Source organism: Caretta caretta, chromosome 14, assembly GCF_965140235.1.
Source record: "Caretta caretta isolate rCarCar2 chromosome 14, rCarCar1.hap1, whole genome shotgun sequence".
Classification (NCBI taxonomy): domain Eukaryota; kingdom Metazoa; phylum Chordata; order Testudines; family Cheloniidae; genus Caretta; species Caretta caretta.
The window spans coordinates 13,636,878-13,664,798 of NC_134219.1; the positions used below are offsets into that span (position 1 = coordinate 13,636,878).

At 48.6% G+C, this 27,921-nt stretch overlaps 1 protein-coding gene across 13 annotated transcripts in view; it reads right to left on the reverse strand.

Moving 5' to 3' along the window:
* CACNA1G (calcium voltage-gated channel subunit alpha1 G) overlaps positions 1 to 27,921 on the reverse strand; it is a 285,359-nt gene that overhangs the window by 224,697 nt on the left and 32,741 nt on the right. The gene's annotated exons all lie outside the window — the stretch shown is intronic.

The window sequence follows — 27,921 nt, forward strand, 5'->3', positions numbered from 1 at the left end:
CTAGTTCCCGCTCTCTCTTCCATCCCTTACTTGATGTGATCTCAGCATGGTATTCCCGTCCCGTCCCGTCCCCCCCCACACACACACACACTTTTTTTTTTAAATAGCTGTCGCTCCCTGTCAGAGATTTCCTCTGCATTGACGTGACCTCCAGTCCCCTGAGACAGACGGATGTCTCTGAGATTCATTCTCAGGGTTATAAAAACCAGAAGCCTGTTATAACCTAGTGCTTTCCTTCTACAAGGCAAGTGGGAGAGCCAGGAGCTGGGAACCCAGCTCTGGGAAGCAGGGAGCAGGGGGGTGCCAGGAGTGGGATTAGTCCAACACCAAACCCCTTTCCCACATTAGGGCAGGAGAGGAAGAAGACAGGGTTAGGAGAACTCAAAGCTGCACGGATGGTACCGACCCACTCTACAGGACACCCTGGCCAAGCCACTTTTCAGGGAGAAAGGAGCAGGAGAGAAAGAAGAGGACAGAAAATTAACCCACTAGTTCACTGGTTTGCAACCAGGCGTACAAGTACTCCTGGGGGCAGGGCCGTCCCTAGGGGGGGCGCGGCAGGGTCTGGGGCAGAAGCGACAAATCCGTCACTTCTGGGACTGACCATGCCGGGCAGGGGAGGTGGTGCCTCCCCAAACAACCAGGCGTGGCCCCACCCACACTCCACCCTCCCAGGGCCCCGCTTCGGCGGAGCTGCTGGGCTCCTGGGGGCTGGGGCCACCCCGCCCGCCTTCCTGGGGCTGGGGAGGCTATGGTGGCACCACACGCTCTCCCTCCTGGCGCGCTCTCCCTCAGGTGGAAGGGGTGGGGCTGGGGGCTAGCCTCCCCCAGCCAGCGGTGTGCGCGCTGGCCCGCGGGGCCTGGAGCAGTTGCCCCAATTCGCCATAACTAGGCAAATACCAAGATGAGTTGATGTACCCCCCCTGGCAGACCTCGGCATACCCCCAGCAGCCTGGGGGTATGCCGAGGTCTGCCGGGGGGGTACATCAACTCATCTTGGTATTTGCCTAGTTTTACAACAGGCTACATAAAAAGCACTAGCAAAGTCCATGCAAACTAACGTTTCATACACATAATGACTTGTTTATACTGCTCTGTATACAATACACTGAAATGTAAGTACAATATATAGATGCCAACTGATTTATTTTATAATTATATGGTTAAAAATGAGAAAGTCAGCAAATTTTCAGTCGCGTTGTGCTGTGACACTTTTGTATTTTTAGGTCTGATTTTGTAAGCAAGTAGTTTTTAAGTGAGGTGAAACTTGGGGGTCCGCCAGACAAATCAGACTCCTGAAAGGGTACAGTAGCCTGGAAAGGTTGAGAGCCAGTGCACGAGTTCCCTTCTGCAGAGCTGGGTCTAGGGGTCAAATGAGAAAGGCTGTGGAAATGAGCAAGGGCAACACACCTCAGCACAGGTACTGCTCAGGGAGGAAGGGCTACGAGTCAGAATTAGAGACAGACCTGACCTGAACCAAACCCTTGGATCCCAGACTTTGCAGGGCAGGAGGTGGATTTCAGATCTGTCCCTAAGCTTTGCCATTCTGAATCCTCCAAACCCCAGCTGCAGACAGGTGCGTATGCGGAGTGCAAGGAGTCGCCGACGGGATGGGAGGAAGAGTCTGCAGAGCCCTTCCATCCTGTGATGTGATCCAGCACATGTGGAGGGGCTGAAACTAGTCTTCTCTGCTGCTTGGAGAAGAGGGGTTAAAAAAAAAGAGAGAGACTGACTGCCCTCTAGGACTAGCTAGAATACTGGGTGTGATCCCTTAAACACCTTGAGTACTGGGGAACTAAGCCCTACGCCCACACATTCCCCTCGGACCATATCCAACACCGGACAAGTCTCCCATTCACTGTGATGAGCATGAGAAATTACGCTGAAGAAGAGAATAGGGGAAGGGAGAACAATGATGAGAGAAAGAAAAGTAACAGCGAAGGCCCGGAGGAGCGGTAGGGCAGACAGAGAGAAAAGGAGAGAGAGCGAGAGAGAGAGAGAGAAGCTTTTCTCCAGTATCCTCTAGCCTCTCCATTTCCTAGGTGGGAGCTCTACCCTCCAAAGTAACCTCGTGGATGGGAAGGAGACAGCGAGGGGTCTGCCTGGCTAGCTGGGGGTTGTGGGATGGGGAGGGCAGAGAAGGAGATTTGAATAATTTTTGCTACATGGCGAGTTTTAGCCCTTAGTTAAAAGATCTCTCTGCAGAGCTCTGATAAAGCAACAGCAGCAGATAAGCCTCTGCCATTCAGGGAGATGGAAGTGCAGCAAATGAAACAACAGGCTCCTCCATTTCAAACCTTTCCAAGGGGCTGGACCAGGGAAACAGTCCCTACAACCTCAGCCATTTCCCCTCAAGGACATAGCAAGGGACACTGGGCTGGACTCGGGCGAGAACTCACTTTCTGGCTTCTGTATCTCTCTGCGTTTCTCCAGTGCCTCTCAGCTGAGGACCGTGAAGTCCTTCATGACCAAGAAAGCCTCACAGCACGCCTGGGAGATTCACAAGGCTCTGCATCTCAGTTTTACAGCTAGGGAAAAGGGCAAAGGGACTTTTCCAAGGTCACACACTGACTCCATCGCAGAGCTAGGAACTGAACCGTGGTCTCCTGAGTCCCACTCCAGTGCTTTATCCACAAGGCCACTCTTCCTCTCCAGAGCATGTTCCTTTCCCCAGGGAAACTAGATCTCTCTGTCCCCAGCTTCTTGCTCACAGAGGAGGGTCCCCTTAGGGTTCAGCAAGCGAGGTCAGATCTCAGATTCTCCACCCATTTGGCTCTGACAGACAAGCACACACAGCTTTAAAGAACCCTGTCCTCTCCCAGGTCATTAGTGTAGAATGCAGATTAATTCCTTCAGGTGATAATTAAAAGTGACTGAGATGCTAAGGTGTTTTTTTTTTAAACACAGACAACAACAAAGAGCAGCATCACCCCCCATCTCCCACATTGTCAGTGGTTTTCCAGAGTCATGCCAAAGATGCACACATGGTGCCCAGAGTGAGGCATGCTGGATCTCCATCTGCAATGGGCAGAGCCGTACACCCAAGCAGTCCAAGACACTCCAGTCAGAGAGGCACCGTGGCCCAGGGGATAGGGCACTAGAAGGAGACTTATGAGCCCTGGCTCTATTCCCAGCCCTGCCCCTGACTTGCTGTAGCCTTCAGCAAGTCCCTTTACCTCTCTGCTTCCCTTTCCATCCTTTGTCTGCGGGCCACATTCCCAGAGGCATTGAGGCAGATAGACACTGAGTGGGATTCTCAAAAACGAGGTTAGGTGCCTAACGGCCACTGGAAATCACTGCATTGAGGTGCCTAACTCACCTAGGCACTTCTGCAAATCCTACTAGATTTAGGAGCCTCTGTACCTTTGTAAATCTGGCCACCGGATGCTCGTCGGGGCTGGGTCTATGTTTGTACAGCATCTAGTACAATGGGGTCTTAATCTAGGCACTAGCATAAGGCAAATAATAAACAAACAAGGAGCCATCTGGGGAAACACTTGGTCATGTACTAATTACAGTGTCAACTGCCTGGTCTGCTACTGGGGGAGGAAAGTCAGATCTCTTCTAGGGCAACTTGCAGTCTGCAGATCATGAAGTCAGGCCTAGCACTGAAGTCTCCACGTAACCACAGAAAGGACTGGAGAAGACGGGGTTGATGGTGGTGGGTTTTTTAAAAGGCATTATTGCTTATTTCTATACGTCCCAGGAGAGTGGAGTGGCTGTTGGGCTAGTTAGACCATGAGGCCTCCTGGATAAACAACAGGTGTTTAGGAACAGGACGTGCCAAGCTGTATATTATTTATATACATATATATTTTCAGAAGTCAGATATAAAAATTACCCATATGAACAACATGAAGTTCACAGCAGGTGGATAGCAGCCAAGTTACAGTTACCAACAGTAACGAGCATCTCAACAGCACTCTGGAGACGGATAAGGAGTTAATGATGACTCAGTTCCCTAAGAAGCCCATTTTACAGATGGGAAACCTCAGGCAGAGAGGTTCAGGGACCGACTGCTGAGCAACCTCATACATGCCCCAATGGGAGAAGCTGGGCACGCAGTTCTTTCAACAGCTGGCCCCATACTCAAGCAGAGAATGTGGCCCCATAGTTTCACATCCTGCCCTGTTCCTTGGCCCTTTGGGGTCCTTTCCATCAGCAGACTCAGGGCATGGCAAGAGGAGCAGGATTCTTGACAGCTGGGGACTGAAATCCCCATGAAATATGAAGAGATGTAGCCCTCTGTGCCAGAGACCAGCAGCGCTTGCTATGCCAGGTGCTAGAATGCAAAAGCTTTGTGACCTACACAGCTCTCCTCCAACAACATGCCCCCAGAATGACATGCTAATGGCAGCCCTAGCTCCTCAGGGGCGGACTTTCCCATGCAGTTACAGTCTGAATTAAGACATTACATCAGCCTGGGCTTTCCACTGAGCCCCACCTCTGGCTTGTGAGCAGGGGAGCGAGAACGGGGTGGGGAGGGTGTCCTTGTCTATTACTCAGAGTTTCCCATGTGTCCATATCATGGTTTATTATTGAGCCGATCCCATCCCTTCTCCCAGTGCAAATGCACAGAGCCCTCGTAGCCGGGCTCATCTCTTCCACGGCAAAGGCCATGGCACCTCCACAACACGAATGCCAGCACTTCACAGGAGCAGACCACTTGAGAGAGGCAGGCCTGCCATTTACAACGGGGGCCGCTCACCCTGTCAGCATCGCTACCCCAAGTCCTTAACACTCGCACACACCCAGCTCTGTCAACCAGCGCACTCAGCCGCTTGGCTCCCACCAGAGGGGCCATGCGGAGACAACACAGCGCTCAGCGTGTGACGGAGACAGGCGAAAGCCAGCCACTTGCACAAAGCACATCGCGCGGGGTGGAGAGTTAATGAGGCCCGGGAGATGTTAGTGCAGTTCCTCCTCCCACAGGGCCCACCTGCCTCTCCAATGCTGGGAACGGCCCAAAATAGGAGAGCAGAACTCCCTGGGTGTTTGGGGGTGGGAGGAAGGAAAGCAGCCTCTGAACCCAGCAGCAACAAACAAGGGAAGAGAGAGAGAGTGAGCGCCCAGATCAGACACCAAGGATGTTTGTAAACCAGACCCAGGTCTTCATCTTCCCGGCATCCCCTTTGTAACAGGCCAAATCCCAGACCTGAACAACCCCAACCCCTGACATGTGTTTGAAGCTGGGAACTGAATTTGTTGGCACGAGCCCCACTATAAATATCAGACCCAAACTGCTTGGGATGATCTAGGCTGCACTGACGCTGGAAGAGGTGACAGGGGTTCATGTCGGGATTGTCTGGGAAACGGGAGATGCGAATATCGTTCTGTGCGCCAGGCCCCCATGGCTCTAGAAAGCAGAGCACATGTCCCAGCCAGCTTTGCATGCCGGCCTGCTCCAACGGGGCTATGCCGCAGCCCTTGTACAGCCAGCTGGTTTACAAAGACCCTTCACTCCCAGCTTGGGGGACAATGGGAGAAGTGCAGCGCTGGGGGGGTGTTAGGAAATGGGACTTGTACTGGGGGTTTCTAGGGGTAGTTTCTGGGGGTAGTGGACACAGAACGGAGATCAGCTGCACCTGATGTTTCCATGTCAATGCAACTTGGTCTACTGAGGCTATGTGGAGGGATTCCTGGGTGGCAGGGACCCTTGGGAGGCCTGAGCCATGCAGCCAGGGCACTGCCCAGATGGAGACATGGCGCAGTTGTAAGCCCATGTTGGTAACTTCATCTTCCCTTCTCAGAGGGGCTCAGCACTATCTGCAGTGCTTTCTCCCCTCCCACCCCCAAGCTCAGGGCTAGCCTCCCCGCAGCCCTCCAGACACCTCGCTGCGCACACTCCTCTGGGAAGCAGCCCTTCTCGGCAAGCTCCAGGCACGCTGAACTTGCTGTTCTCTCCCCTGAATGCCTTGAACAAACAGAATCAGCTCGCCTCTAATCCCCGTGCTTTCAGGAGCCTTTGAAGTCATTGGCCTCCCTCACTTGTCTCTGGCCTCCGGCCTCTAATCAGCTCACAGTAACGCTTGGAAACACAAACTAATGAGCCCACCGCTTCGGTGCCACCCCTCCAGCATCCAGCTGGTTTCTTCCGAAGGTGGATTCTCCTGGGAGAGAGCAAAATGTACTTAGCAACTCTGCACTGGGATAATCAGCTGGGAGCAGGAGGCAACTGACTGGCAGCTGGGACAGCACAAGTGATTTCATCTGAGCCTTAGAATTTGTCAGCAGCCTTCTCCAGCACGCGTTTTTCCTCGGCACAGCCCAGCAGTGCTGCATCCCAGGGCCTATTCATCCCCGTGGACTCAGCACTCCCCAAGGCTGATGTATTCCCCAGCTTATGCAGGAAGGAAGAAATAAGATGTCCCTGTGTCGCTACCAGTCTCCTCCATTGTGATATCAGGGCCCTGATACCACAAACTTCCTTGGGTGGCAAAGTGTGAGCTTCCTCCAGCAACTTTGCCACTGCCCCTCCCCCCTGACCTGCACCCCACTCCTATTACAGTGCTACTGGCCCCTGCTCTGCCACTGCCCCTCCCCCCTGACCTGAACCCCCCTGCTATTACAGTGCTACTGCCCCCTGCTCTGCCACTTCCCCTCCCCCTCCCCCCTGACCTGCACCCCCCTGCTATTACAGTGCTACTGCCCCCCGCTCTGCCACTGCCCCTCCCCCTCCCCCCTGACCTGCACCCCCCTGCTATTACAGTGCTACTGCCCCCCCGCTCTGCCACTGCCCCTCCCCCTCCCCCCTGACCTGCACCCCCCTGCTATTACAGTGCTACTGCCCCCCGCTCTGCCACTGCCCCTCCCCCCTGACCTGCACCCCACTGCTATTAGCTCCCCACCCCACCACCAATGCTCCTGCATCCTGCTCTGCAGGCCCCTGCGGTTCCACAGCTGGCTTCTCAAGCAAAAAGGGGAGGGTGAAAAAAGTTAAAAGCCAAACCACTGCCACCTGTGCCAAACGGCAGAGTGTTGAAATGTCACCCAGGGCTTCTCCTCTGTCATTCCAGCCTCGAGAAGCGACGCAGGGCATGGCCCCCACCCTCTCTAGCACCAGAAGCCCCAGCGGGAGGAGGCCGCAGGCCCAGAGATTCCCCTCACCAGCCATCAGCGCTCCCTGGAGATGGGGGAAGCTGACTCCCTCTTTCCCTTTATTGACAACAAGGCCAAAAGGCTCTGGTTTCCCGGCAGCGTTTCCACGCCCCAGCCGGCCTGGGCAATCGCTAGACGGTAATAAAGCAAGGGCTTGGGCCAAAGGAACCCTGCCTGTCTTGCTAGGTTATTAAGTTTCACCAAGAAGAAAAATGAGCCATCCCATCTCCCTCTCCCCGCGACCTTTCCAAAACTGCAGCACGTTCCAATCCTTCCCCACCCAGCCATCCTCCCCGGCTCCCTCCCTCTTGCCATTCTCGCCTCTCCAAGATAAATATTTCTCCTTTCCCCTCCTGCCTGGCAGCGGTTCTCAATAATTCTGCACAGTTTTAATAGGCACTCAGCAGCGGCTCAGGTATCTTCCTGCCCAGCAGCTTGGAACTGGCGATTCTAGGGCTATCAACAGCCTCGGCCCCGCTCCCACTGAAGCCAGCTGCAACGCTCTTGATGGTTCAATGGGTGCCCGATCAGGCCCAGTGCATGTGAAGAGGGGCGAGGCTGGCCCGAAGCCCAAGCCAGGCAAGTGGTTGCTTAGCATCCTCAGGGTTGAGAAGGTCAGCCGCAGCAGCGAGCAGCCTGATCTTGTTGCTCTTGACCTCCCCACCATGTACACTGCAAAAGAGAATTCAGATCCCCGGCCTCTCTCCCGCTGCCTCCCTCCCCCGCCAATGCTTGCTCAATGCCCTGCAAACCCAGCGCTGAAGCTGACCTAGAGACTTCTGGGACACCAGCTGCGTGGTAGCTCGACTACAGTGGCTAGCAACTAGAGAGCAGCATGACCAGCCCCATGCATTAAAAAACATCTCACCCGCCTGCTCTCAAAAATCACCATTTTTTAAAGCCAATCTCAAGAGGTTTTTTAATTGTTTTTTTTAATAAGAATATTGAGCTTAGTTTGTCCTTGTCCTCTGTGCTAGGAGCCCTTAGGGTGCACTCTGGTCACCTTTTCTAGTTTTCGCCACAATCATGGCAGCTAGAAACACACTTTTTAAAAAAAGAAAAAAAGAAAGAAAGCGGAGAGATTATCCTGTAATCACAGGACCGCAGGTACTGGGGCTTTAAGAAAAAACTCAGACTACCAAGACGCTCAGGATAAAGTTACAAGCACAGCAATATTTTGCCAGTAGAAGCCTCTCTGTTATTTTCTGGTCTAATGGAGACCCCAGGTACCATCTCATATTACTGAACAAGTGTGACAATTATAGATGTACTAAATGTGCACCACTGTCTGCCAAGAGACCTCTGTCCCTCCAGCCCCAATTATGCAAATCAAGTAGACAGTGACACTTGATCAGTGGTTCTCAACCTGTGGCCCACGGGCCACTCGTGGCCCAATCAGCACAAAGCTGCGACCCACGTGACATCCTCAGAGCCATGCAGGTAGTATATATATCGTGTGGATGTGGCCCACGTAACACAGATTGCTGCATATGTGGCTCACAATGGTAAACAGATTGAGAACCACGGCACTTGATACTGTAAATAAGGGATGAGCGGCCCCAGCCACTTTATCTGGGCAGCAGCAGCTGCCTCACTTGGAAAACACATGCCAGTTTAATTGGAGGGGAGAGAGGAGAGGAAATATAAATGAGAGAGGAAAAGAGCCTTGTTAGAGGTTATGCAACAATTTCTTAATCAACCAAGACTGCTCTCCAAAGCACAAAGGAGACAGCCGGCTCACGGTTTGGATGGCCTTTGTTTTTGGCCTCAGCTCCCCTGGCTCCGATTGCAAGAAGGTTTGATCAAGGCTGGAGTTGCTAACTCTGAACAATGGAGAGCGCAGGATGTAATTTAAAGTGACAGTGTTTACTTTCGGGTCTCACGTTTCCAACGGGTGTGTTTCAGCCCCATCAGCCCACACGCCCCAGTTTGTGACATTCTGCATGCCCATCCCCCTACCCCAGCAGCACTACCAGCCTTGCCCACCAGCCCTATTTCCCCCCACTGCCCCACCCCACCCTTTGGACTCCCGCTAAAGGATTGATCTGACATAGCTTGTGCTGCACACGCACAAAGACCGATTTTCTTTGGATTCTTCCAGGTAGCAGAACTTCCCCCAAAGTCTCCTGCAGGGGAAGGACCCCTGAACTCCTACTCCTCCTATAGCCAAAGGGGGAATTGCCCAATGGGGTCTCTGGCTGAGGACATGTCCAAGTGAAACCAGATTTTATGTCACCCAACGGCAGCAGGAGCCACAACAAACAAAATGGTTTATTGGCAACCAAGGGAAAAAACAAAAAGTTCTTCCATCCCGTCTGCCATCCGGGGAAAGCCTGGAGTTCAGGGACATGCAGCCAGAGCGAGACCCCAGCTGGCATAATGGCACAGACACAGACCCTCCCACCCAGAACAGCTGCCGGACAGACACACACACTCTCACACACATAGGGCACAATGCTACACACACATCCCGACACACAGCTACAAAACACTGTGGCAATGCACACCCCAGCTAGAGACACTCCAGGCTGCATCCTGCTCGGTGCCCTGATAACTGCAAGATAACAAGTGACGAGGAAACTCAGGGACCCCAACCCTGCAGCAATGGGACCCCTCCTACATTGCTGCCAACTCAGTCCTGTGCAGGAGAGTGACAGCTGCCACGCTGACAGATGCTGGGGACCCCCCAAAGCATAACTCCCCAGCTTACACTCCAGATCCTAGGCTCTGTAGCTGGGGCTGTAAGGCCATGTCTACACTGCAGATGGGGGCATGCACCCCAGCCCGGGTAAACATCCACTTGACCAAGTGCACGATGAATAGCAGCTTGGACGCTGGAGCCTGGGTGGTGGGGTCGGGCGAGCCGCCGAGCTCAGACCCAGAGGCTCAGGCAGACTTGGCCTCGGGCAGCTAGCCCAAGCCACAACGTCCACACCCCTATTTGTAGGGCACTAGCTCAAGCAGAGCTAGCGCGTTTCTGTCTCCCTGGGCTGGGAGGCAGCATAGATAGCCCCCCATTCTCTGTGAATCAGGCACAGAGGGGGATGCCTATCACACACTGACCCAGTGGGTTACAGCGGCTGGGCGTGGCCAAAGAGAAAGGAACGTCTAGCTAAGCCCCTCGGTGGCATGATGAGCGTCACACTAGTCTCAAGACAGGCGCACACCCACTCCTTTTGTACTCAGGACCCTGCCTGCCCCACATCAGCTACTGCACCAATGAAGAGACCCAGATGCATTAGCCTAAAATCTGATACACCAGAGGCAATGCTTTGTTGAGGATCCTGACGTACTCTACCAAGTCTGCCGCCTTCAGCTCTGAGCTGGATCGAATCGTCTTCTTGCACAGGTAAAGAACACTTGGGTTTTCCCTTATTATTCCCTTTTAATTAAGGGCACTCAGCCTATTTATTTAAATTCCAGTCAGGCTTAAGATACAGCAGCTATTTCCCTCTGCCCTCTCCTCCCGGCCTGGACAAGGGGCTATACGAAGTTGTGCTGGAAGCCACGTTAACACAGCTTATCCGTAGCACCTCAGACAAACTGGTTTTGAATCACAGGAGGCCAAATGGAGCAAATGGCATTTAAGACAGCGTACAGGCCTCGGCATCTATCTAAGGTACCTGCAGGATAATACCTGAGCACCTTGTTCTCTGTGGTATCTTTATCCCCACACACACTACAATATCACCAGGCTAAGTGACTTGCCCAAGGCCAGTCAGGATTATCTGAGGCAGAGCAGGGGATTGAACCCAGGTCTCCTAACCCCTGGGCCACCCTTCCACAGAGCCTAGCCCACTTAATAATAATGCTTTGCCCTTGTACAATGCTTTTCATACGAGGCCCTCAGAGGGCTTTATGGGATGGGGCAAGTATTGTTTCCTCTCCCCCATGCCTGGACCCACCACTCACCCATCCTAAGGGATCCCCTGAAAAGCAGAAGTGTGGGCATCCCAGAAAGCCTGCCTTCAGCCTCACCCAGAAAGCCCCTCCCCAACACTTCCCCAGGAGTGGATCTCCCTTCTCCGGCATTAGTAAGTGACACAAGGGGACACCCTAACCTGATGGGACCTGAGCCCTTCTCACACACATACCTCAGCAAAGTGCTACAATCGAACCTCAGAGTTATGGATGCCAGAGTTACGGACTAAGCGGTCAACCACACACCGCATTTGGAACCAGACGTACGTAATCAGGCAGCAGCAGAGACCCACAAAAAACAAAAAACAAAAAAAAAGCAAATACAGCACAGTGCTGTGTTAAACATAAACTACTAAAAAAAGAAAGGGAAAGCAGCATTTTTCTTCTGCATAGTGAAGTTTCAAAGCTGTCTGAGGTCGATGTTCTGTTGTAAACTTTTGAAAGAACCACCAGAACATTTTGTTCAGTGTTACGAACAACCTCCATTCCCGAGGGGTTTATAACTCTGAGGTTCTGTTGTACAGTGTAGACAAACCCCACAGCACACTGACGGGGCGTGATTGGCCACAGGCATCAAACAACAATCACACACACACACACGATAGGCCATGACACCGAGGAGCCACACCCACACCCACGCGCCATGCCTGCTCAAAGGGCTTGTGTACACTAGGATGGCAAATGGGGTTTTAAAACAGGTTCACGAGCAGGTTTTCAAACACCATGTGGCGCTTGTTGCAGACCAGGCCGCGGCGGCTCAGAGCGTGGCGGCTGGCTGTGGTCAGCCCTAGCCAAACAATCCGCTTTTAACCACCAAGGACTTTGATCGCTTCACCATGTTTAAACATTTGCCGGTTAATAGATTTTAAAGCACCGCTCGGTATGTGCCCACACATCCCTTCCTAGACAGACTGCAGCTGCAAGGGGCCCTGGCACCAACGTGACAGGTGGCCAGCGAATGCCACATGCAAGACGTAACATGGCATGATGGGGGGACCAAACTTCAGCAGCCTTGAATGTCCCCTGCAGACAGCCAGAGACATGCATGGGGAACACTAGCCATAACCCACCTCACACCTCAGCTGCCCACTCCTACAAGGTAAGATGGAGGGAGGACAAAAAAGAATCAAGCAGTTTCTTCCTTGCCAGCCAGAAGTTACAACAAATTATCTGGCAGCCACTTCCAAATCCAGGCCTGCGTGCCAAGAACCGCCCCTACCCCCACTCTGCTTCCGCTCCAGGGATGTAAACAGAATGGCATCTGCCTTCCCGTTTCTGCTGTGGAGTATAAATACCTCCAGCGATCGGAAGGCCCCTTCCCGCCTAGCGCAGGGGAGGAATGGCCACCCTGCCCCACCAAGAGCTGGCACGCGGCCATATGCAAAGCGACTGCACAGCGAACTCCGCAAGAGTTGCCAACAGCTCTCTCCCCCACCACCTCCCCCGATGCTCTTGGTTCGCTCCTCCATCCCAGCTGCAGTGCCAGGCAGTGGGAGGGCGGGAACAAGGCGGCGAAAGGTAGCAATATGGGATGAAACCAACCCATAAATTCCCTCCACATGCCCAGTTTTACGTCAAACTTCTCGCTGCAGTTTTGGGAATGTCCCAGCTGGCATCTGGACTTTCCAACCTGGGTGTGCAACAGGAGCCTATGGAGACTAGCGGCCGTGCTGTCCCCTCTGCTCGAGGATGGGAAGACAAGGAGAAGCCATGCAGTAGGAGATGGGCTACAGTGGTAGTACAGAATACTGGGAGCCCTCATGCTGGTGACCCTGGAGCCTCCTTGCCTTGGTACAGCAGCCAGCATGACCCATAACAGTCCTGCCCCCACAGCTCAACCACTGAACTGAAACTCACCCTTTCCCCAGCCCAGATAAATGTCTATCTGCCATGGGAGGTGGTTGATCTCACAGCTACAGCCCTAGACTGGAACTTAGGAGATCTGAGCCCAGTTCCTGGCTCCGCTCGATACCTTCTGCCTGATCTTAGACCCTGATCTGTTCTGTGGATCGATTCCCCATCTGTGATATGTGGAAAAGAATAAGACTCCCTTTCTCCCACCCAGGGATTTCCCTACACACACCCCCCCACATGAGGGTGTTTAACCCCCTGAATTTCCCCAACACCCCCCGCAGTTTTGTGAACTAGTTACATGCAGCGTTGCCAATTTAGTGATTATTTGGAAATTAGAATTGAAATTGAAACATTAATATACACTTTAAAAGCATATACATGTATGATAAAATACGTGTATCTGAAAAAGTATAATAGATTTGAAAAGTATGAACATAGACTAGCTTCCTTGTACAGCTGTTTATGACAATGTCAGTGCATTCATTTCACTGATGTTGGCCAGCCTAATAATTTCAAATTATGATTTGTAAGCAAAGTCTAAATGAGCTCTCTCTGACAGCTACTGATGAGCTGGGGGGAAAGGCTTCAGGACCAGATTGCATTTACATTCACTGCTAGATACCTAGGTAGATTAACTAAACAGAGCTGTGTTGCCCAAGTGATAGATTTTGGCTGGGACTGGGTTGCAAATCACTTGAATGCGGGGGGAAGGGAGGTGTAATGAAATGTTGTTATTCTTATTGTCTGAGTAAAGGGCAGTAGAACTGTACTTAGCCTATGCTGGTTGAGGGCATCAAGAGAGAGGGTGGGAACAGGTGTTTTGCTTGATGGTCTGCCTGAGTCACAACTACTATTAGACCTGCTCCTCTCCACTGTTTAAAGACAGAACTGATTAGGCTCCATAGATAGTCTTTGTTTTGTTAAGTGATCACTACAGCTGAAATCACTGATAATCAGGTCTAAGTGCTTAGACCTGCTGTGGGACAGTGTTTCTGTGGAAGCGACAGCCCAGTCTGCACTAGCAGCGAGGTTCTGAGAGCTCAGCTAAAATCACTGAGAGCTGGGTGGAACCTCAAGAGATCAACTCGCAGAGGTCACAGTGGCAGTTGGCCGCAGAAGGTGACGGCACAGGGCCATTGGCAACAGAGTGATGGAGTGAACGGTGGCACAACAAACAACAGTGGCCAGAACGAACAGTGAGCAGCTGGAGGAATGAGCAAGGTGCCTTCTTGCCCCCCCACACCTGGGAGATGAACTCATGTGAAAGCACCTCTGAACTCCTAGTCTCCACTGACCAAGGCCAATACCGGTGAGTGTTAAGGAGGCTGTTAAGAATGCTGGAGACACAACACAGTTCATGCGAACAAATGTGGCCGTGGCATCATACTTTCTATTTAAGCAAGAGATACCAGACACTACAAACTGGAGGCCAATGTTAAGTGCATTGTCACTTGTTCATCCTGAAGTTGAACACTGGCTCCGAACAAGACCAGCAAATGCTCACTATCTTTCTGCAAGAAACTCAACTGACTGGCTAGACGCATATTGTGCAACAGTGAAAGACTCAACAGTTGAAAAAGTGAAGAACTCTCTCACCATATTCAAAAAATTTGCATACATGGCTGATGAACGCACCAATGCAAATGGTCATCAAGTACTAAGTCACTGTGTACGTTATCTTGATGTCAGTGGTAGGCCAGTAGATGCATTTCTAGATGTTCAAGTTATAGAAGACAGATTGGCTGCATCTATGACAACCCACATCTTAGAGGTAAATGCTTGTCAGTGGAACCCCAAACAGATGGCTGCTTGTACATTTGGTGGAGCTGCAAACTTCTCTGGAAGACATGGTGGAGCAGAAGCTTTGCTCAGAGAAAAGTGTAACCCTAATCTCTCCTATACACACTGCAGAGACCATCTACTCCAACTAGCGCTAATACGAGCTACAGACTCTTCAAAAGACATTTAAAAAGCTATAAATTTAATGTCTTCATTATATTCTTTTTTCAGCAAGAGTCCAAAAAGACTGAATATCTTGGAAAATATAGAAGATACACTGGGACTGAAGTTCAAATTAGTCCAACCTGGGAAAACCCTCTGGCTTTCTCATGAGTGATCCTTGGCTGTTGTCTTAAAATTACTCCAGCCATTATCACTGGCTTTGGAAAGTATCTGCCAAGATGGGATGGATCTAACTAGTGAGACTGGTGCATTACTTTTGCTACTACGTTCAGAGAAGACTTTTGCCATTCTCTCTCTTGTAAGTCTACTGTTGAAACCACTTGGGTCATTAAACAATGCCATCCAGGCATCTGCTACAGCAGTTGTAGATCTTTGTCCAGCAATAGAAGCTACATTTGGATCAGAGAGCTATCCCATTGAAAAAATACTGGAAGAAGCAAAGACTTCAGTCCAGAAGTTGACTAATGAAGGCATTTATATCGAATCCTTAAGTGAAGAGGACAAGAAGTGTTTGTTAAGACAACTGAAAAAAGTACACAGACTTGATTCTTAAAAATCTACAACAGCGACTTCTAGATTCTACTCAACCTCTACGTAGCTTTTACAGATCCCTGTCTTATAAAACACCAACAATTGAGTTGAGTGAGGCACTACCAGCAATGGGGCTGCCATGTGCTCAGGACAGAATAGAGAATTTGAACACAGAGTGGAATATCATACGATGAATGAATGAAGATTTGACTTCAACTTCTTTTTTATCATCACTAGTGGCTCGACCTGATCTTTGAGCTATGTTTCCTGGGCTGAAAGAAGTAGGAATTCATCTCTTGCTACTCCCAGTCACAACAGCTACAGCTGAGCGTTCTTTTTCATCATTGAATAGAATTTTGTGTTTTGAAAGAAGTCGCCTTCTGCCTGATCATGGGAATGAACTAATGAGCATATCAATTGAAGGAATGGAAGTACCGGACACAAGAGAAGCCACCAAAGGTGAATGCATTGCATTCAAGACGTTCATTAACAGAGTTGTGCAAAATTATAACAAGAAACCAAGAAGGATGTAGACGTAGTGCTTCATAGAAGGCTTGAGAAGCCAACTTTAATTTGTGTGATGATTTTAAAATCTAATAAAATGGTCATGAAACATTTTTCAGTTTTTACTATGGTGCCATACAGCCCACCTTCCCCCTCACAGTCTCATCCCACATCGGCCCAGACCCCCTGCCCTTGTAAGTTTGAACACCCCCCCTAATTTCAATTCCTGGGGAAAACACTGCTCCTTATCAGCAGCTTATCAAAACCGTAATAAAGAGTGCATGAATGCAATCCAAGCAGAGGGATGCCATGTGCTCAACTCAGCCTACAGCAAAAGCTCCCTCTGCAGCAGAAGCCTCTAGACTCGAGGAAGCCTTTCAAGTGTTACCCTTCTGCCAGGTGGAGCCAGCAGCAACAAGGGCCGGGTTTGGGATCTAGGGGTTCCTTTTCACCAGTACAACACAAAACCAGCTCGAGACCCAACCCAGTGACCTGGGACAATTACACACCACTCCCTGGGCACCTCTAAGAGGCAATACCTCCCCTCTCGCAAGCACAGAGTCTGAGTGTCGCAAAAACGTTTAATAAAAGGAGGGAAGTAACTCAGCATTAATTTGGGAAAACACCGCAACTAGGGTTCATAAACATAAACCATGAGCAAAAGACCCACCCCCAAATAAGTTGGGTAGTATCCTTTTCCCCTCAGGTTCTTAAGTCCCACAACCCAAAAGTCCCTGTAATGTGCCTGTCCCTTCTCTGCACCTCACTCACAGTTGCTGTCCTTGGCCAGTGCAGCCTCAGAGTTCAGAGGCTCATCTGCAGAGTTCACCTCCCAACCTGGAAGGAGCGGGGAGTAAGGAGGCACCTTACACGCTCCGCTGCTTGGGCACTCACTCACCACCCCGCCAGCCGATTGCCATGCCTCTCTGGGGGGCTCTCCTCTGGCCCTCTCCACCAGCCTCTTTGCTAGCCACTCACTGCATGTCTCTGCCAGCCACCCTGCTGGCCACACCTCTCCACCAGCCTCTCTGCTGGCCACTTGCCACGCCTCTAAGCCAGCCACCCAGCTGGCCACTCACCAAGATGTCTTCAGGGCCCACCACTTAACACAGCTCTCAGTGATTTCAGCTGTTAGTGGGGGAGCCTCACTGCTGGCGCACACTGGACAGTCTCTTGCAATAGAAACACTGTCCCAAAGTAGGCCTAATAATTAGACCCAGGTATCAGTGACTTCAGCTCTGCAGTACATAAGACTCTCAATTAAATCTAAGTAGGCTTTTATTATATTGTAGAAAGAGAACAAGTCAAATGTTGCCTGAGCCTCCCCTCTCAACTCACTGGGCTTTGGAACCCAGGTCCCCTGCCTAGCGAGTCCCATTCAGTTGAGGGTGAGTCCCTCCATTAGGGCATGCCAGATACAGTTCTGCTGCCCTCGATTCACACAAGGATAACAGCTCTTTATTACTCCTGCCCCAATAACAAGGAGACTGGGGAATCCAACCCCAGCCACAAGTGATCATTTGGGCAAGCAACCCCATCATGCTGAGCACCTAGGCAGGGTGGGTGTGCCCATGCAAATGAGATCAGCTCCTGAAGTTCTTTTCCACAGCTCACCACTAGATGTGAGGGGAGAGCTCATTCAGACTCTGCTTACACAAGTAACAATGGTGCCATTATTTGTGTGTCAGTAGCACACAGAGGCCTCAACGGAGATTGGGGCTCCATTGTGCTAGGCAGCGTAGGGACAGGTGGCAAGAGACACTCTCTGCCCCACTGAGCTTACACTTGACAGAGACAGACAAAGAGAGTATTATCATTCCCATTTTACAAGTGGGGGCTGAGGCAGAGACAGATTAAGTGATTTACCCAAAGTCAGAAAGCAAGTCTGTAGCAGAGCTAGGAACTGAACCCTGACTGCTTTAGCCACAAGACCATCTTTTCTGGCTGGGAAAGACAGCATCTCTGCCAATGCATCTGATCAGATGAGGACAAGTTGTTTGGGGTTTTTTTTAAATGCATAGTATTTAATCAAAAGCATCCAGGCCACTTAGGTCAGCCCTAAATTGGGATGTGTTCATTAAGTCACACAGAGCTATTGATTCAGGAGAGTTCATTAGAATTAGCTATTCAAATATAGACCTAAATTGGAGCCTCACGTGTGAATCGTTAGCCATTGCTCTGCCAGTTTCAATCCTGGAATACCTAGACTGGTTTTCGGAGTTAACCACACATTTGTCTGCCACTTAGTTGTGAAGCTCTTCATAGTCTTTACTAATGTACCTCTAAAAAAATGCAGACTGCAGGAGATGGGAGCCGCTAGGTTCCCATCCAGGCAGTTATTAAGCCATGGTCGTGTTGCCCAGGGATTAGGGCACAGGACTGGGAGCTGAGACTCCTGGATTCTGTTCCCACTTGGTCACTGACTCATGCTGTGACTTTGGGCAAAAACTAGGACAATTTTTTTGAAGCAACCATTGATTTTGGGTGTGCACATCAAGCCTCCTTCAGCCAGATTTTCATTGAATCACAGAACTGTAGGGCTGGAAGAGATCTCGAGAAATCATCAAGTCCAGCCTCCTGCACTGAGGCAGGACCAAATAAACCTAAGATCATCCCTGACAGGTATTTGTCCAAGCTGTTCTTAAGAACCTCCAGTGATGGGGATTCCACAACCTCCCTTGGAAGCCTGTTCCAGAGTTTATAGTTAGAAATTAGGGAAAACTTTCTAACCTAAATCTCCCTCACTGAAAATTAAGCCCATTACTTCTTGTCCTGCCTTCAATAGACACAGAAAACAACTGACCCCAGTCCTCTTACAACAGCCCTCAACATATTTGAAGACTTATCAGGTCCCCCACCCTGCCCTGTCTTCTTTTCTCAAGACTAAACATGCCCAGTTTTTTTACCTGTTCTCACAGCTCGGGTTCTCTAAACCTTTTATCATTTCAGTAGCTCTCCATTCAATTCTCTCCAATTTGTCCAGATCTTTCTTAAAGTGTGGCACCCAGAAATGGACACCGTACTCCATGAGGTTTCACTGGTGCCAAGAAGAGTGTCCTACATATGACACTGCTGTTAATACACCCCAGAATGATAGTAGCCTTTTTTGCAACTGCATCTCATTATTGACTCCTATTCAATTTGTGATCCGCTTTAATCCCCCCAATCCTTTTTTGCAGTACAACCACCTAGCTAGTTATTCCCCATTTTGTAGTCATGCATTTGAAGTCCTTTGTCCTTGTCTTTATTGCATTTTGTCTTGTTGATTTCAGACCAATTTGCCAATTTGTCAAGGTTGTTTTGAAGTGTAATCCTTTCTTCCAAAGTGTTTGCAGTCCCTCCCAGCTTGGTGTCATCTGCAAATTTTATAAGCATACTCTCAAAACTATTAGCCAAGTCTTTAATTAAAACAGTTGAATACAGAGCTGTCAGTTAATCGCAGTTAACTCACACAATTAACTCAAAAAAATTAATCACGATTAACAAAAATTAATTGTGATTAATCACACTCATAACAATAGAATACCAATTGAAATTTATTAAATATTTATGGATGTTTACTACAATTTCAAAAATATTAATTTCAATTCCAACACAGAATACAAAGTGTACAGTGCTCACTTTATATTATTTTTCATTACAAATATATGTACTATAAAAATGATAAAAGAAATAGTATTTTTCAATTCACCTCACACAAGTACTGTGGTGCAATCTCTTTATCGTGAAAGTGTAACTTACAAATGCAGATTTTTTTTGGTTACATAAATGCACTCAAAAACAAAACAGTGTAAAACTTTAGAGCCTATAAGTCCACTCAGTCCTACTTCTTATTCTGCCAATCGCTAAGACAAACAAGTTTGTTTACATTGATGGGAGATACTGCTGCCTCCTTCTTATTTACAGTTCACCTGAAAGTGAGAAAAGGCTTCACATGGCACTTTTGTAACTGGCGTTGCAAGGTATTTATATGCCAGATATGCTAAACATTCGTATGTCCCTTTATGCTTCGCCCACCATTCCAGAGGACATGCTCCCATGCTGATGATGCTTGTTAAAAAATAATGTGTCAATTAAATTTGTGACTGTACTCCTTGGGGGGAGAATTGTATGTCTCCTGCTCTGTTTTACCCGCATTCCGCATACATTTCATGTTATAGCAGTCTCAGATGATGACCCAGCACATGTTGTTCATTTTAAGAACACTTTCACAGCAGATGTGACAAAACGCAAAGAAGGTACCGATGTGAGATTTCTAAAAATAGCCTATTACTCGACCCAAGGTTTAAGAATCTGAAGTTCCATCCAAAATCTGAGAGGGATGAGATGTGGCTCATGCTTTTAGAAGTCTTAAAAGAGCAACACTTTGATGCAGAAACTACAGAACCCGAACCACCAAAAAAGAAAATCAACCTTCTGCTGGCAGCATCTGACTCAGATGATGAAAATGAACATGTGTTAGTCCGCACTGCTTAAGATTGTTATCAAGCAGAACCCATCATCAGCATGGAAGCATGTCCTCTGGAATGGTGACTGAAGCATGAAGGGACATATGAATCTTTAGCGCATCTGCCACGTAAATATCTTGTGACACCAGCTACAACAGTGCCATGTGAACGCCTATTCTCACTTTCAGGTGACATTGTAAACAAGAAGCAGGCAGCATTATCTCCTGCAAATTGTAACCAGCCTTGTTTGTCTGAGTGATTGGCAGACCAAGAAGTAGGAGTGAGTGGACTTGTAGGCTCTAAAGTTTTACATTGTGTTATTTTTGACGGCAGTTTTTTTTGCAAAGAATTCTACATTTGGAAGTTTAACTTTCATGATAACAGAGATTGCACCATAGTACTTGTATAAGGTGAATTGAAAAAACACAATTTTTTTGTTTTTTTACAGTGCAAATATTTCTAATAAAAAATAAATATAAAGTGAGCACTGTACATTTTGTATTCTGAATTGTAACTGAAATTAATATATTTTAAAATGTAGAAAACATTCAAAAATATTTAAAATAAATGGTATTCTATTGTGATTTAATTGTGCCATTAATCACAATCTTTTTAATTGCGTGATTAATTGCAATTAATTTTTTTAATCGCTTGACAGACCTAGTTGAATAGTACTAGCCCCAAGACTGACTCCGCTAGGACCCCATTAGATATATCACCCCAGTTTGACAGTGAACCATGGAGAACTACTCTTTGAATACAGTCTTTTAACCAGCTGAGCACCGACCTTGTAGCAATTTCATCTAGACCTCGTTTCCCTGGTTTGCTTATGAGAACGTCACATGGGACTGCGTCAAAAGTCTTACTAAAATCAAGATATATCATGTCTACTGTCAGAAACCCCATCAAAGAAGGAAATTAGGTTGGTTTGGCATGATTTATTCTTGACGAATCCATGCTGGCTATTCCTTATAACCCTGTTATCCTCTAGGTGCTTACAAATGGATTGTTTAATAATTTGTTCCAGTATCTTCCCAGGTATCAGAGTTGGGCTGACTGGTCTATAATTCCCCAGGACCTCTCTGTTCTCTTTTTTAGAGATGGGTATTATGTTTGCCCTTCTCTAGTTCTCCAGAAGTTCTCAAAGATCATTGCCAATAGTTCCGAGACTTGGAACGGTGCTAAGTACCCATAACTCCTATTGACATCAGCTGGAGTGCTGGGGGGAAACAGGCCTTGACTTCTGCACCTCAGTTTCTCCCTTAGTAAAATGTGAAGGATAATATGAAGCCTCAGACAGGTGAGGAGACATAGTGGATTTATATACCTAGAATGCTTGGGTGCATCGTTCAATGCGGTTTGGTTCTGTAGGATTCGTGGGAATCTTTTTTCCTGTTTGAGTTCCACTGGGCTCAAACTCCCTGAGCTCCTGGTTTGAACAAATCCAAGTAAAACCTAGTTGAAGTGATCGAATTCCACTTGCTTTGGAGATGCGCACGTTCTCCTGAAACCACATATCAATCCCAGGTTCAGTGACATCCGTGATTCTGGACACCATTTTGAGTCAGCAGTGAAAATGTTACTCAAAATTCCCAAAACCTTTCTGAAGATGTCTGAATGGAAAGGTTTATGCAAGTGCAAGATGGGTCCTAGCCACTCTCATCATACCGGAGCTTCTCCAAAGCTCAGGCATGACTGGCTGGAAAACAAGAATTCAATTTTGCAAAAAGTTAATTGGAACAAAACCAAAACCTTCTGGAACTTTTTGCCAAAAGAAACAACCCACAAGAATGACCCACTCCAGAACAGCCAATAGCCCCATGGTCCAGGCTCTCACCTGGGATGCGGGGGGAGGGATAGCTCAGTGGTTTGAGCATTGGCCTGCTAAACGCAGGGTTGTGAGTTCAATCCTTGAGGGGACCATTTAGGGATCAGGGGCAAAAATTGGGGATTGGTCCTGCTTTGAGCAGGGGGTTGGACTAGATGACCTCCTGAGGTCCCTTCCAACCCTGATATTCTATGATTCTATGTGAGAGACATCTGCCTGATTTGGAGAAGGGGCTTGAACTTGGGTGTCCCACATTCCAACTAAGTGTCCTAACCACCTGGCTGTTGTGGGGTGGGTGGATCAGTCTCTCTCACCCTCCCCCCAGAAATCCTATCCTGGTCCTGAGAAGCCTTTCAGATGATATGTTGGTTTCAATGAGATTGTTTCTGTGGAGGGGAAAAATTCACTTTGCATGAATCACATCTTCTGACAAAACATCGACATGTTCCTGATCAGCTGCAGGCATGATCAGATCAAACCTAGAACCAGGGCAGCTCAAACTCCTACTCTCTTAGCTTCCAATTTTATTTTCCAACTACTTCCCCGACTTCTCACATCCAACCTGTGGTGAGTTTCACTGGACACAGTTCTCCTTTCTAGAACACACCGTATATTCCATGTCTCAAATCTTGGTCCCAATATAAGCAATAGGAGACACTCCATAGGCTTCAGTGGGACCAGGACTGGCTTCACATATTCCTCCCAAACAACGGTCAAACAAATCTTTGTTTCTTCTTCATCAACACAAAAGCATCAACCCTGCTCACTCTCCAAAAACAAGTTGTCCCTGGTTCACACTAACTGGGGATATAATGGCCTTGAAGTTGTTCTAATTCAGTTTATTTCCTTTCTGTGAGTTCCAATCAGCGGCGTCCTGAGCTGAAGCCCGGAGAAACAGCCAGGATTTCAGATTTAATTAAACTTCACTGAGGTTGCTGCCGCCCTCCTCCGATACCAGCAATGGTATCTTTACAATTCAGCCTTTCAGACTCTAGAAGCACAGAGATCACTGAGCTGAAGGAGAAGGAATGGATGGAAGCCCCTAACATTTCATTAGACCTGCCGCAGAATTGCAGCCGGCTGGGCATTGCCTGTCACTGCAGTTTGGACCTTTTGCTAACACAGCTCTGGGAGAGAGAAAGTTCCATCCCGTGGCTGTGTCAGATCATGCAGTCTGGCCCCTGCTAATGGTACAGGGCTCAGATTTTAATGCAAATCCCGAGAGCCGCCATACACTTGTCAGGGCAAGATGCCCACAAGGTTGTGTACCAGCCCCCCCCCACCCCGATCTTTGCTATTCCTTACAGGATGCTGCAGGTTGAATGGAGTGAGAGAGGGGGCTGAGCTGTCCCATTCTGTCCAAATACAAATGTTTTTTTCCAGATTTACTTTGTTAAACTAGAGGAGCAGGGTGTTCTTGGGGCAAAGTGAGGGGTTAATGGCTGCAGCCCATATGTACCTCCTTCCCTTTGAGAAACAGAGGAGGGGTTTAAAATCAATCATCAATAAATACCCACCACCCCGTGACAGTCCCCAAACACCCTCTGCTCCTGCTGCATGGGCAGCATTCAGTGGGGATGAGGAAACTGCCATCCCTATACTAGGGAAAGGCTCAATGGTGCTGATGTTAGCAATGTTCAGATCCACTGCATAGACAGGACTGCAGCTGTTTTTGACACCGGGTCTGTTAGGCTCACTCTGAGCAGCCACCGCTAGTGTTTGCAGGAAGGGGAAGTCCAAGGGTCCTATGATGCATCAGCACTAGGGGGCAGATTTTCAAAAGAGCTCACTCCCATCTAGACACCTAAATAAGAATCGGGGGGGGGGGGGGGGTGGAAATCAGATCCGCATTGAAATCAATGCCAAAACTCCCATTGTCTTCAGTGGGGCCAGGATTTCACCCTGGATTTTCAATATGGTCCAGCACCCACCATGCTGAGCAGTATTTTAAATTTGCTCATTTAGTTTGGCAGTTATATAGGAGCTGGGCTCTTTTAAAACTCTGACCTAACACAACTCATCCACTGCTGATGCCTGATGCTGGTTTTGCTTCTAAAGACCATCGCCACTAGCACAGATCTCAGCAATGGGTGCGGATGAACCAGTGCTGAAAATGAGTCTGGTTCTACTAAGTCCATTCTCAGCACAGTTACTCTAAGCTGCCTGTTTGGAGGGAGAGGGGATTTTTAAAAAAAAAAAAAACCCACAAAACTTGCACATTGCCCCAAGGCGGCTCCCAGCAATGGGGTGCACACGAAGAGGTAGCACGCGGAATAATATGTGCAAGTATCATTGATTTTGTTACTTGGATTGTAAGCTCCATGGGGTAGGGACTGTTGTGCTGTGATTGTACGCCACCAGGCACAATGGGGTCCTGGGTCACGACAGGGACTCCTAGATGGGAGAGTGATCAGTAAGGAGAAGAATTGGAAAGAAATGTTGCGTACAGACCTGCAAGCTCATTGTCAGAGCTGGACTGCGGTTACTATGGGCAAGGGCCTGGGGCTCCAGCTCAGAATTTGGTGATGTCAAAAATCTCAGTTTTCATTTAAAACAAAACAAAAAAAAATCTAACCCGCTGGTTGCAAAGAAAAGCTTGAAAAAGTAACCGTGCCATGCTGCCTGCCTCACTCGTCAGCAGCCTCTAGAGTCAAGGAAGAAGGCATCTGCCCCACCACCAACAGAGCAGACCAGACCAGGTTACCTAATCAAAGGGGAGCCCTGTCATACCACTGAGGGAGATCACCCTGGCATGGGTGGCCCCTATGTGAGGATGTGCCTAAAACCCACCCTTAATCCAGCCCGGTTCATTGTCTTGGCAGAGATCTGCAAACTTTTCTATTAATGTTTTCAGCACAGGTGCTGACAACAGATTGATCCCATCAATTCTAGCAGTGAGATCCTTGGCAGTGCTGGTTCAGGGGGACGCACTGCTAACCCCCATGATCAGCAAGGGGTCAGTTTCCCAGGATGTACAGGCTTTAGGCACTTGGGATTATACTGACAGGTTTCAGAGTAACAGCCGTGTTAGTCTGTATTCGCAAAAAGAAAAGGAGTACTTGTGGCACCTTAGAGACTAACCAATTTATTTGAGCATAAGCTTTCGTGAGCTCACGAAAGCTTATGCTCAAATAAATTGGTTAGTCTCTAAGGTGCCACAAGTACTCCTTTTCTTTTTTGGGATTATAATGTGCTCACTGCCTCAGCTTCTTGGTCACAGCACAATGAAGGGCTGTGTGAATGGATGATTATTCAACTCAATGGCAAATTAACTGGATGCCATCTCACTTCTTCCTTTTGCCATTTAATGTAGCTCATCACAGGTACTTTTCATCCTAATCCCGGTACTCCAAACCATTATGTCTAACAAAGGCAGCAATTGAGAAAATACTTTCAACCAATGGCATCATGGGATGCATCTCACAGAGCAGAGTGAGTGGCACACAGTGACATTTCCTTACAATTGGGCGTTTTCTTGTGGGAAAGGGACACAATCAGTGTGCAGCCTGACCAACGCCGGGAGTCAAAGTTCTTGACTGCCCCCCCATACGTAGGACTGGGATACCTTGACGAGCAGGAGTGCAGGAGGAAATGGATTCATCAAAAAATAATCAGAAAGGTGACTCCCTGCTACCAAATTCAGCAGAGCTGGGATCATCAGGGGGGGAAAAAACAGGGGCCTGAGATGCCTAGGAGAAAGCCATGACAGTACCTCTATACCCAGCAGAGGGCCCAGCCCTATAACTGCCCCTCCCCCGCAAAGAGAACCCCCAGGGAAACCAAAATGGGGCCCGGAACACAGAATCTATAACAGCATAATTTTGCATGTGGGCACCTCAGCCCAGTGTTACACACAGGACACTGCACAGGTGGATACGAGTTAGGACACAAACCTGTCTAGGGGTTTATGGCCTAATCTTGAGGAGTACTGAGCACCTGTAGCTCCTAAAAAGTCAGAGCGGAACAGAAACTCAAATGGTTTGAAGAGTCAGTCGAGCCTAAGTCTCATTGGCTTTTAGTGGGACTTAGGCACTTTTGAGAACGTTGCCCAACACGGCAGTTCACAGCTAGAACATGTTAGCCAATGGGAAAAAAAACATTGTAAAAAGTTTAGTCCAAACTGGGGGGAAGGAGGCAGAGAGAGTTTAACCAGTTCAATTCACGAGCCTTTACAAATTTTCTGAAAACATTTCTGTGAGCATTTGCTTTGAGTTGCAGGAATGTTTGCAGAAAGAAAAAAATAATTAAAACCCTCAAAAAGACTCCATGCAATGTGTGTAGGTTTGCAAATGCACAAAAAAAGGGGGCTGAAATACATTTGCAAGAAATGCCTGTTGAACAACTACAAATAAACAACTTCTTAAAAATCTGTGACTAACTTGTGACTAGAAAAACAGGGGTCACTTTTGTTAAATCCTTTGCTGCTAATAATGGGTGAATGCTGCTGTTCCCTGCTCCCAGCGATCCTCTGCTATGTGTATACCGGGGAAAACTATCGCAATATTTAAAAGAATATTTTATTAAGTTATATACTGCATGAGCCAGATTGTTAGTAGTGCTAATGTAACCCACTGGACCTGTAACACGCGGGTGCATGCACATACCAGTTGGTTAGACTCAGCATCCTCCAGCTCTCATTTGGCTAGTAATACATGAGTCTGGTTTATGAAGGTGTGGAGCAAGCCCCAGCCCCAGCTGACATCAGCAACAGTTGCAAACCTCCTGTGAAAGCCAGGCCACTTGTGTCCCTCTTCCCGCCAGCTTGGGGATCCCCTGTGTTATTAAGCATCTGGGCACATTGAGAAAATCCTGGTGCATGTGCAGCTGGATAATTTGCAGCATGGGACACACACATCCCAATGCTGACTCCATTCTGGGGGCTGTGCAATTAGGTACATCTTCAGGGACACCAAGATGGAGGTTTTCAAAATCAACCAAGGGATATGGATGCCTGTTTCCCATTAAAGTAGACAGATCTCCAAGTTTCCTAGGTAGCTTTGAAAATCTCTGTCCAAGAATACAAGAGGACCTGGTGGCCTCAGAGATGGGCAGTGAGAAGGAGGCCTAGAGGCCTTCAAATATCCTCCTCTAAAAACTTTCAATTACTCTCCAGCCCTCTGCTCCTAAACATCATTAACTCTCCTTCAGATCAGCAGCCAGAAGCCCATCAGATGTTTCTGAGCCATTAATCCAATTAAATCATCCCCGGGATTTGGTGTCCATGGGATACGCCTCACAGGTGCCCCGTGTATTCTTCCTGGTCTCTGTCAAACTATATTCTGAGGTGCCAAGGTCCTGGCCATCACACTCTGGGGCACCAGTGAAGAGGAAAACTTCTAAGAGCCTTGAGGCAAGTGCTCAGGAAAGCAGAAAGTCTCTTATTTCATGTGCCATCTCTCTGCAATAACTCACTCCAACATAATTCCCATCCCTGCCAAGCCCTTCAAACCTATGGCAGATACAACATGCAAGAAAGGATTCCCCATTCCTGTCTAAATTCTCCTGTCTGAGGCTCGATGCATAGCCTCCCTCCTTTGTCACAGATACCAGGATGGGAGAATCAGGTTCACACCTGCACTGGGGTCTGATGGGGAGAAGATCTCAGGGATTCCTGGCAAGATCTATTGCCGCATGTTGACTGGTGGATCTGCAGCAAAGCACTGTTCTAGTTCACTGTCGTACACCTCTTTCCATTCTTGCCCTTCTCCCCCTCATGGGGGCAAACTGGAAGCTTGTGCCCAGTTTGACAGTGGAAGAAGAGACTTCAGTAGAAAA